At 38.0% G+C, this 12,500-nt stretch overlaps 1 pseudogene; it reads left to right on the top strand.

The window, feature by feature from the left end:
* The first annotated feature begins 3,499 nt into the window (after positions 1–3,499).
* LOC138029076 (uncharacterized) overlaps positions 3,500–12,500 on the top strand; it is an 11,858-nt pseudogene continuing 2,857 nt past the window's right edge.

The following is a 12,500-nucleotide window of genomic DNA, read 5'->3' as shown; positions in this document are numbered from 1 at the left end:
GTATAGGCGATACTTTTCTGGCTTGTTAAGGGCCTACTGACGTATTTTTTGGGGTGCGTTGCTAAGGATGTAATAGTTAACTAATTTGAGAGAATTTGGCATTATTTTGGTCAGTTTCCAACTTTTGTAAACCAATGACCCAATGACCAATGGCCCGTGGTCACTGGACCAATAAAAGAAAACTCTAAATTTGTCGACGTGCTACACAATTTGGGTATTTAATCAGTGGTTTCATAATTTGTATTCGTTTTTGCATCCAGCCAAGCATGGTTTTCTTTTTATTTGAAAAATGTTCTTCTTAGAGAGATAAAAGATACTGAAATACCCATAAAATTTTCGAAAAAGATGATTTGAAAAAATCAATGCTTTCCTATATTCTGTATTTGGAGGTGAAACGTGCCATATGAAAAAAATAATAATTCCATTTAAAGACCGCCGGAAATTTAGTATTTTTGAGTGGAATCTCTCGTCAAGGTACTACAAAACAACAGTTATATAAAGAGATTCCCACCCCCCCCCCCCCCCCCCATACTACTCAAAAGGTTGAATTTCTCCTCGCTAGTGTTACTGAGTGTTGGCCGGTCCGAGTATGACTGTCTCGCTGGAGAAAAAAGCACATCTTTCACCTTTAACATTTTTTTGTCCGGAGAGGGAGAGAACTCGGTCATACCGAATAGTGACGTCCTCTACGGGTAAGCCAAAGTAGTAGAACTAAAATTTCAACGGTCTTTTTACCTGATGCAGGATGTTTGTCACATGGCGTAGGTTACATTAATGGCCTATCTCCTACCAGTCTCTTGAAGCTCAGTGGTGAAGGGGGTCCGAAATCGGAAAGTCCTAGGCTTTTTCGAGTATGCTTGTATCACTGACTGAATATTAAATACATCTTTCAATATACTCTTGTTAGCAGAAGGGTAAATCGAAGCGAGACTGTTAATAATTGCTCATTCATTCTTAATCCTTGACCCTTTAGTTTTCGGCTCTTAGAGCTATGAAATATGCCTGGCTCTGTTTTTGTGCAGTTGATAGCTTTGCTCTTGCCGTTATTAACTTAAGATTTAAGATAAGATAATAAACATATTTAAAGAGGGTGGCATCAAGAAGCTAACACGAAGTTATATAGGGTAGCCCTTGTCATTATAGTTTACAGTAATGAGGTAAGTCACAATAACTTTAAACACAAATGTGCGAATTGAATTTACAAATGATGGGGGGAGCTTAAGAGAACAAACAAATCACAATTTGAGTTCGTCGATTGAACCGTTGACATTTATCGAACGACTTCCTTCTCCTATATCTTTGTCTCATTCTTGTGTCGTAACCACAGATGGATGTTACGGTCTCAATTTACCCACTGAAAGTAAGGGCTTTTAGAAAAAACAAATGATTAGGTGGCAGCAAGTTTGCAATTGAGAGGGAGGGAGGGGAAGCTAACTTTGGACGCGTTGGCGTCAATTAGGGAGGGGGGCATTGACATGACTGGAAATGCATTTAAAACTAACATTGTTCTTTTGAAACTTATATACATTCAGCAACAAAAACGTTACATAGAAAAGTAACTTCGATTTCTTTAGTATTGTCTGCTTTTTACTATTTTTGTGTCTATCTTTTCAACTTGTTTTTGGACGATCTGGACATTAACAGTAACCTGGACGATGTATCAATGGTTAAGTACGCGAATGACCCCACCATTCTAGTTACCGTGAACGAAAGTTTGAACAACTCTGAGATGGCACTCACACATTTTATTAGATTGGACCAACAACAATAGCATCAAATGTAATATGGCTAAATGTAAAGGGTTAGTAATGAGGAAGAAGTCTAACAACTCAATATATCCGCAAATGCTTAATATTAGCAATGCGATTGCGTAACTCTCCTTGGTGTAACATTCCAATGTAACTGTAAATGTTTCGGCTATGTTAAGACCAAATTATGCAAGGTTAACAAACGCTTGTTTGTGATGAGGGTTTAAGGAAGGAGAGCTATAGGCAGGGCGACCTTGATCTTTTATTTAAAGCAATCGTGCTCTCTAAATTGACCTATTGTCTTTCGATTTATGGTTCTAGCAAGGCTGACCTTAATATCATCGAATGCTTTCTGAAGAGATGCCACAAAAGAGGTTACATCTCCGACAAACTAAGTGTTTATGATCTTTTAGAAAAATCTAATAGAAAGCTTTATCATAAAATTAGCAAGGACGAACACCACCCGTTATTTACAATCTTATATACCGACAGGACTCTTCTCGTATAGGCTTCGAAGAAAGACACCCCCAACTTCCTTTAAGAACTGCTTTTTAAACAGGTTATGTTTTAGTTATAATTTAGCAATATATTTCATTCTATTTAAATTATAACGTGTAATATTTAATAGCTTTCTAAATGGGCTTTTTCTTTTAATTTTAATTCAGCAATAAGATTTTATCTAATTTATAACTTTTTCCTTTAAATTCTTAAATGTTGTAACTGTCGATGTGTCTTTTATCGATTGAATAAAGATTACTATTAATATATCTACTAATTGTTAACTTTAAATTCCTATTTTAAAATATCATTAAATCTTCAATATTTCTTACTTTACTTAATTTCCCAATTTTTTCCCCCGTTTCTTTCCTTCACAAACACTCCCAAAAATCACTTTAAATTCCCAGACCTTACCGTAACATCGAACTACAACGTAATGAAAGCATTTTTGGACTGGTGAAAATGTTAACGAGATAATTACAAAAATCCGTTCTAAAAGAGGCAATATTGAATATTTACCCATAAAGCCAACTTAAAACGCAACAATTTTGGTGATGCCACTTACCAGAAATATTGAGAACAACGGCGAGGAATAAAATCAAAAGGACTTAATGTAGACTAACATGATCAACGAATTAAATTTGTCGAAATTTAATTCATTCAACGATTGTGCGACTTATAACCAGAGGCCTAACATCGTGTTTGAGTCAGCTGAGCTATTTCTTGTAGCTATATGAGGGTCCTGAAAGGGTGGGGGAGTACCAATCCCATTTCGCAGCTACTATTTTGTTCAAAATCCCACTTCCCATTGTCCCGATCCCACTGATTATGTCAACAAAACATCAATCCCATTTCCTTTCAGAGACAAGTCCCAGTGACCCAAGTCCCAGTGACCCAAATCTTATTTTCCCAGTGCAAAAACAGGCAAATCACAATTCTTATTTTACCCCTTCAGGACCATCCTATATTGGTCCGGGATCACAAGACAATCGACTGATTGATTAAAAAAGATGTTTCTTCCATGTGAATTGCAAATAATTGATTTGGAAAATCTTTCGAGGTAAAAGCCAGTCCGAGTTTTCTCATGAAAATAAAGGACGGATTTGCCATTGCGCAACACAGACCTCAGAGGCAATTCAGTCAAGGTAAACAAAATGTTTATTCCACACTAACTCAGTCTTAACATTTTAAGACAAAAAAACATTAATGTGTTTTGGTTTCTGTAAAATGTCTTCGATTCATCTTTCTGTGTAGGGGTGCAAAAAAAACGTCCAACCGTATAGAAACCCTGTCTGAACAGAAGAGACCTCTTTTCCGAGCAGAAAAGGAAGATCGAATGACATGCGTAACTTGATACCGCGATTTGCTGACATCTGTCCCTTAAGAGAAAGCGTACTAGTCAATTTTACATAAATTTGCATTGTTTTCAAGCATATTATATTAATCACTTTTCCGAGAAATAAGGGAACGACAAATCCTTTGTGTATTTACGGTTTGCTGCCATCTGTCGCATACTGAACAAGAATAGTGATGATTCCCTGCTTTGCAGTAATTTTGCTTTCAGTTTTAGCAACTTGCTTCGTCTTAGAATCGCCTTTTGCAGTCCAGGCAAGGACATTTGCAGACTGCACATTCGGGATAATGGAAAATACAACAGGCGCTCAAAAAATGAAGGCGACATTTTCTGCCAAGCTGGCGCCTTACCAAAACCTGAGCCATTCCTGCGTGGTGAAAGGGAACGAACCAAAACATTTCCTGCGGGTGAAAGCCAAAAGGAACAATAAATCAAAAGGTAAGATGAAAATTTGCTTTTACTCCGAGTGAAACATCATTGAATTGCACTGCAAAACCCCACAGCACGCCTCTCACACGATCATTCGGAGGCCAACAAGGTCTAGAAAAACTGTCGTTATCATGAAGTACGAAATTGCTCTTAGAAATAGCTAAGAGTGATCGATCGAACCGACTTACGTATATGATTTTCTTGTCCACGATTGCGTTTACTTTCCTCATTCAAGGCGGGAATGGAACTTTCATAACAGTTTTGTGATTGGATGGACGTTCATTTCCAATTCAAGCGGCGAGCTGCGTTAGAACCTGGGTGTTCTTAAATTTGTGCGCTTGACACAAAATTGGGATTCATTCACGACTATGAGTTTTTTTCTACCCAAGAATAGACACTTTCCACTTCTCTCCTCCCCATTCATGTCATGTATTGCAAAATTCAGTTCTAAGAAACGAGCTTTCATCCGCATATAATTTCGTCAATATCATAATTGGCATGAATGAAAATATGTCCATACACTAAAACAACGGCATGTAAAAAAGAAACTTACAGTGTATGTTCTCAATTATCCTATATCGCAAACTCAGAAAAATCCGACTGGAGAAATCCAATAAGCGACAAGTGCAAACACTAAACACACAACGGTCAAATCCTTTACTACTGCTTGCTTTTAAGCATTATGGTAGATTGCAGAACAAAAGGATTTTGCTAAGATTTGCAATAAAGGATTATGCCCCAATGACAAGTTGAATACTGCATGTAGTAAGTAAAACACACAATTCATTTCTTCTTTCAACAATCAGAGCGAATATTAAGGGCATCAATCAATCAATCAATCAAGCTTTATTACGGTATCACTTCATTAATAATGCTCTTCCAGTGAGCCGTTTACATAACAAAACTTTTAGAGAAACTACACAAATGCTAAAATATATCTATACTTTAAGGAAATCTAACCTATAATTAATTACACACAAATATCAGTCAACCTTAAAATGTACATAATATGAATAAAATAAATTAAATTCTATCTCAACTCCCTCAAGTCAATCCCTTGTTCAGAAACAAAGACAGGGCAGACTTGAAAGAGTTTTACCTCGTCTTTAAGCACATTTTCTAGGCCATTCCACATGACTGCCCCCCTATAGCTAAAAGCCCGCTTAGCGGCTTCAGTACGGGGCCTTGGTACAAAAACGTTGTTCGAGGCACCTCGCACGTTGTAAGAATGAACCACGGAGGTTGGTTTAAACACGTTCTTTAAATCTCAGGGTAAAGGTTATTCAGAGATTTAAAACACTTCTTGCGAGCTGTTTATAGCGTCTCTGCTCGAGGGTATCCCATCTCAAGTCTTGGAGGATATCCCCAGATCTTCTATTATAATCACTAAACGTTATAATTCTCCCAGCCCTATTCTGCAATCTCTGGAGTCTGTCACATAAACCCTTTCCCATACATTCCCAGACTTCGGAGAAATAATCAAAATAAAGAGCGACGAAAGCATCATACATTTTTAGTAGGGTTTGGCGAGGCACCAGGGAACGAATACGTTTTATGGCCCCTATACCTGCAGATACCTTTTTACAAACGGCAACTACATGGGATTGCCACCCCAATGCCTCGTCAACCTCTATTCCCAGATATCTGTAATTAGTCGCCCGAGTCAATTGTTGACCATTAACAGTCACGTTTAAGTCACCATTTAAATGCCTCAATCGGTAGTGGCTTCCAATTATCTTATATTTTGTCTTTTTGACATTTAATGTGAGTTTATTGGATTTCAACCACTTTTGAACCTCTTCCAGGTCTTTGTTTTTGTGTTTGTCTTCAAGAGTTGTGGGGTCATAAGCGGAAAGGGTAAACGAGGTGTCATCAGCATACATGAGTGCAGATGATGACAGCTCGCATTCTTGAAGGTCATTTATATAAATGAGAAATAAAATTGGTCCAAAGTACAGACCCTTGTGGGACCCCACAACTAACGAGAAGATAGTCTGATAAAGTTCCATTCACAAAAGTACTCTGAAAGCGATTTGACAGGTATGATTTAAATCACTGAACTGCACGTGGGTCGAGGCCATACAGTTGCTGTTTTTTTAACAATAAACTGTGGTCAACCGTATCAAAGGCTTTCTTAAGATCCAGAAAGAGTACATTGTTAATTAGGTCATCATCAATATTTAAGTACCAGTTGTTAGTAGCTTCAAGCAAGGCAGTCAAGGTAGAATGCATCAGTCTAAAACCATGCTGAGAAAGTGTCAGCAAATTATTTTCAATTAGGTACTCATAAAGTTGTTTAAAAATAACCTTTTCGATTATTTTACTGACAACTGGTAGAATAGATATTGGCCTATAGTTATTAGGATCAGACTTAATATCCTCCTTATATAAAGGTAATACTTTGGAAATTTTCCACTCGTCTGGAAAACACCCACACCTTATGGATAGGTTAATTATATGGGTAAGAGAAGGCACAATTTCAGGACAAGCTTTTTTTAAGAGCCTAGTAGAAATACCATCTCGGCCCGTAGCCTTGTCGACTCGAAGGGAACTCACTCAACGATGAACGACATTGCAGCGAGTCTCGTTCAGGGTTAAATTAGAAACTGATGGCGTAATGTAATCCTCGAAAGAAACACTAGTTATGGTAATATTACCTGCTAATCTAGGCCTAATGTGAGTAAAGTGATAATTAAGACTTCTCAACCTTTCCTTAGTTAAACTTAAGCTTACTAAAGTAAATAATTTCAATTCTTGTTACTGAGCTTAAATATGTTTGGTTTTTTCATCCGTTATATTTGTTATTGAAAGTTGCAAAAATATTTTGAGACATATCACTGCTACTCACAAAGGTGAGGAATTAATAGCTTAAGAATGAACTATTTTATGGGCTTTCATGTTTAATACTTGTTTTTGCAAAAGGCAAATGGCATAATATCTTGCCAAAAATAAAATGTGTAGGGACTAGAATCTTGCTTGTGGTATCTCCATTAGAGGTACGTTTTTATTGCAAGGCAAAGCTAAAAAAGAACTTGAGGTTTGTCGAAGATATTTAATCAGGACTTACATGATTTCTGCAAACACTTACATGTGTCTCTGCTGCATGTCCTCTTGTGTGTTCTGGCCTCTCCTATGTGTTATGGCAGGAGTTCGCCAGGCTCATCAACTCCATTCAAATGGCTATCGAGAGGCAAATCCCTGCCCCACCCATTATTCTTTTTTTGGAAATCAACCAAGAGTCAATTAGTATACATGAAGATGCCTCCCTTGATGTGCCACTACTTTATTGACTCATTCTCAACTGTTTTAGGCTAACTTTAAGGTGTGTTGTGTTTGTGACTTAAGGTCCCAGAGTAGGCCTAGAAAAATTGCTTTTACTCAGAGGGGGAGAAAAGAGAGTACAGGGAAAATACAGTGGGGGCCCAGAAAGCGAAGGCAACATTTGCTGCCAAGCTTGCGTCTTTCCAAAACATGAAGCCATTAGGTGAACAAGCCAGACCATTTCTTGCGTATGAAACTGCTAAACGAAACCATCAATCGAAAGGAAAGAAGAAGCGTTGCTTGTACTCAAAGTGAAATGTCATTGTGTCAATTAAAGAAACGGAAAAATAAAATGGGTGCTAAGTGAAGGCGACATTTTTTGCCAAGCTTGCATCTTACCAAAACTTGATCGGATCCTGTGTCGTTAAGGAGAAAAAGCCAAACCATTTCTTCCGTGTGACACTGAGCTAAATTGACGAAACAAGCAATTGAAAGGTAAGAAAAAAAAGTCCGTTTCACGTACTCAGAATGAGAGATTGTATTGAAAAAATTAAAAACTTACCTAATGAGCCCCTTCCGGGGGATTTATAAGGAACTCGGGAACAGGAGCATTTATTCTTAGGGATCCGGAACAGGGGATATTGTCACATTATTGTCAGGGAACATTGGGAACTCTTTATTATATTGTTGGGATCAAGGGAACACTAATCTATAGCTACTTCCAATTATAATTTCTTTTAAACTTTTAATTGTCATAGGTCCCTTTTCAAATGAGTGTCAGGAGATCATTATGTATTACGAGCCACTCAACACACCTGGAGATATGAGAGCACTGAGACAATTTTGAAATGTGTACACCTTTCATACAAACCATTGGATTTCTAAAAACAACTTGAAAATAAGTGATTAACTCATTTCAGTTTTCTACGCGCAGCAAAACACAATTTCCTTGAGGATCATTCACTACAGCACAATATACACCAAGAGTGCTTCATCCATTTGGTAGAGGGAATGAAGTACAACTTTGTACTTGCAAAGTCTGTAAAGCATGTATCCAACTGAGGATGTACAATAACCAAAACCTTCTAATGTAGAAGGGCTTTGTATTCTGCCTGTATAGCTCCTACTGTTCAGTATATACATCTTATTCGATGGTTTAACATATAATTCGTGCGGGTATTTTGCGAGTTGCGTAGTATTTTTCCGAGCCCAGCAGGGGCGAGGAAAAATACGAGCAATGAGCAAAATGTCCGCGAGTATTAAATGTTAAACCATCGAATAAGAGATTTATTATTCCACTACAAAAAGGTGTTATTTTGATTTAATTTTATCTTGTAAGAGTGTTTCTAAAAAATGCATCATCTGTCCTTCAGGGCCCTTGCGAACGATGTATACAGGACAGAAAGCCAGCCAAATGTCCTTTATTTGATTGTATAAACGGAATGACGAGTGACAAGCGATGACAAGCTAAATCCTCACGCTTTGTATCTCGTTGAAAACAATTTTTTTTTTCATCGAAAAACTGCCGTTCCGTCCGTATTTGCTTTGTTTTAAGCCGGTCAAACCGGGACACTACAGTGTAATACCGTCTCATATTTTGCGCGTTCTCTTGACCAAATATAGTAAAATGACGTAATAGTGGAATAATAATGCAAGTTATAATTAGTATTAAATGTTGTAACCATTTCAAGGATTTCTGTTAACATCAAATATGATTGTCCAGTTAACATAGATAGACTGGTTCCAATATTCATGACATGACCTAAATCTGTTGAAGATGATATCTGATTTCTGTAGTTACATGAGTGTCGAAAGTAATTAGCGAATTGCTTTGGTTTATAATTACTTCACTCAGTGATTGGTTCAAAGTTCTCGCGCCACTTTTTCAACCAATCAGAAGTGAAACCAAAACCAATTGTGGCTCGCATGTGCACATTTTCCCGCGCTTTGTGTCGGCTACGTGTAATTACTTCGAGTTTTGATTGGTTTACTTGATTGTGTCCCGTCCTTTTTGATTGGCCAAAGTAATTACTTTGGTTTTGGTTTTACGACACTCATTTGAAAACCGCTCTATAAGAGCACTTGGAGACAAAGCTACTCATTGTTCACCAGCATTTGTCACAAAGATTGCAACAATATTTGTCAAAGCCTGATACTGCGGATTTGTGTATTAAACTGAACACATTCAGTCACAAAGATTGTGACCTCTCACGGGAAAACGGACTCTAATTACCTCTTTTCCAACGCTTTGCCAACGCTTTTCCAACGCTTTACCAACGGGTTGCCAACGGGTCATCAACGGCTTTTCCAACACTTTCAACGCTCCGACCAACGCTTTCTTCAACAAAATTTTACGTCGTCAAAAAATTCACAACGAGTTGTCAATTTTTCCAACGCCTCGTGCTTTCCAACGGCTTTCAACGCGGTATCGAACCAACTGATTTCCCGACGCTTCCAATTCCTGAGGAGAATGCATCATTTCAGATTTTATTCTGGCTGAAATTTTCGAAAAGGCAAGTTTTGATCCCTGTAATTTTCGGATCACTAGACTTTCAGCTAGGAAATCCGAACAGATGAAAAAATTTTAGGGGATAAAAATACGCCAATATCAACCGTATAAATACAAAAATACGTTTAAGCGGTTTTGAACTATATTCTCGTTGGGTGCCCCTGTATGTTGCTACAATCGGCGTCAAAATTATAACTATTTAAACTTTCAAAACAAATACATACAAAAATGTGGTGTAGTGATGATCAGGAAGATTTCTATGCAGCAGTTTATGAGGTAAACGACGCTTTTTGAGTCTACCTTTTGAGCTTTTGTTCCGCAGACTTGAAGCGCGTGCAAATTTCTGAATAATTATACGGTTCGCGCTTCGGTTACTGCGAATTTGACTTAGAGCGAACAGAAGATATTGATGTCTTCGTTTCAGTTAACATAATAATTATTTTCACAATTTGGGATGGAAAGAGCAAAGAAATCCGCTAATTCGTCTCTGTGAAGTAGCAAATAAACGTTGGTGTTTCGTCGCAGCGAAAGGATCGATGGCAAAAATTACATGTCATGTTATGATTAAATTGTATCTACAATTGTAAAGACAAACAATTTGTTACTTGTTTAATGTTTTCCAATGACGAACGTATGAATGATTGTTAACTATCAACACCTAGAACGGCTTGCGTGAACTTTAAATTTCCCAACGGGTTTTCCGAAAAAAGTATTTTTTTCAACGGCTCGGCAAATAATTTTTCAACGGCTTTTTTCAACACCTCCGACTGGTTTTCCAACATTTCCAACGCTTTTTCCAACAATTTCAACGGGGACCCAACGGGTGTCCAACGCTTTTCCAACACTTTTCGAACGCTTTGCCAACGCGTTTCCGACGCTTTGTCAACGCTTTAAGCCGTTCAACGGAAAAGCGTTTTACCGTTATTTTTTTCTGTAACTGCAATGGACTGGTTTAAAACTGGACAACGCCTGAACCGCTTCGAAAGCATTTTTTCTACTGTAAATAGAAGGTAAAACAAGCAAGTAAATATGAGCAAAATACAAATTATTGTATTTGGTAAAATGAAAGTTATTGACAGAAAACTCAGTACAATAAAGAAAAAAAGAAAGCAGTGGTTACAGTTTTCATTGTGCTAAATTAAATGCCCAAAACCATTGCTCTCTAACTGCTGAAAACAAAAAGAAAAAAAACAGATAACCGTCTTTAATCAAACAACTTTTAAATATGTTTGGCATGAACGCAGCATTATTTACCTGTGGTTATTGTGTCTACAGGATTTCTACACCTGTCTGTTTATGGACTGGCTGGTGAGGAGGAGACAAAATTGCAAGGGCATCTGGATGTCTCCAAGTCTCAGTCCGATTGGAGTTCCCTGACCTTGTGTCCTCCCCGTTCTAGAAACGAAATCCAAGATAAAAAGCTGGCATTTTCAGGATATCCGAGCCTTGAGTTCACAGTACAGATAGAAAGTCTTTCAGGAGAAATCAATTTAAATCATCCAGAACAATTTGAGATAAACCAAATGAATCGTAGATCTGTTTTCCAGTTCATCCCACCTGAAAGAATCTCAGAGACACAGCTCGATATCACAGTCACTTCAGACTCGGATGTACCAGCGTATTTGAAAGTGTCGCAAGTCTGCAAGGACGTTGACGAAAACATACAACTTGTAGACTACAAACGAGAGTCAATTCGGCTTTCCTTTGCAAAGAAGGGACGGATCACGCTGTCCAAGGTCTCTGTTCCTCCACTGACCGATTCCAAATCCAGCTGGTTCATTGGCATTGCGCTGAAGAACGGTACAGGTACAACGAAGTATGATGCAAGAAAGACTGGAAATTTAAGTTTAACAAGATCATTTGATTACTCTTATAATCCCATTTTTGTTGTAGTTATATCGACTATTTTGTCGGGTGTGGTAGTGTCAGTCTTCGCGTTTGTATGCTTCAAAGAACTTTTTTATTCACAAAGAGTTAATTGCTGTTGTCGGTGCTGTGGGGGTAGTTGCTGTACTTGTACCTTTGGGCTTTGTTGGAAAGGTTTTTGCGATCACATGTCTCTTTGTCGCGAGGTTGTGTATGACCACTGGTTCACTCGCGGTCCTAAAACCTTTCCTACACCACAGGTATTGTGGGGTTTGTCTTAATGGTCGGCGCTTCTCAGTTTGTCTTTGCAAACTGGCATGTTATGATTGATGAAGGCGATAGAGACAACTGTTACTACAATGACTTCTGTTACAGAGTAAGCCCTTGGCATGACATTCCCTACAACTTAATGATGAGTAACTTGGTCTACATTTTCCATGGAATCATTTTGGCTGCTTGCGTGTGTTGCATGGAAGCAAACTTGCTTTACCTTTGCAGAAATCTTTCCCTTGATGACTTGAAAGGGAAGATTTCGTTTTCCATTGGGTACGCTTTTGCTTGGGCGTTGTTTTTCGAAGGGTTTTTTTCGTTAATTTACCATCTTTGCCCAAGTAAGATGACTTTTCAGTTCGATACAGCGTTTATGTTTGTCATTTCCGGATTTACCGTTATTTTACTGTACAATGGAATCAAAAAAAATGTATTCACTGCAGAGAATGCGAAGGGCCCAGTGGGATCGGCAAACTTTTTCCTCTTTGTCTTAGTTCCACTTTTTATTTTCAATTACTTCGCCGCGCTTCATCATTTTCAGTTGCATCACTCTGCTGAAGGCATG

This window comes from Montipora capricornis, chromosome 13 (assembly GCF_036669925.1).
Source record: "Montipora capricornis isolate CH-2021 chromosome 13, ASM3666992v2, whole genome shotgun sequence".
Lineage (NCBI taxonomy): Eukaryota > Metazoa > Cnidaria > Anthozoa > Scleractinia > Acroporidae > Montipora > Montipora capricornis.
Note: the sequence above shows the minus strand (reverse complement) of the source record. Positions and strands in the feature narration are given on the sequence as shown.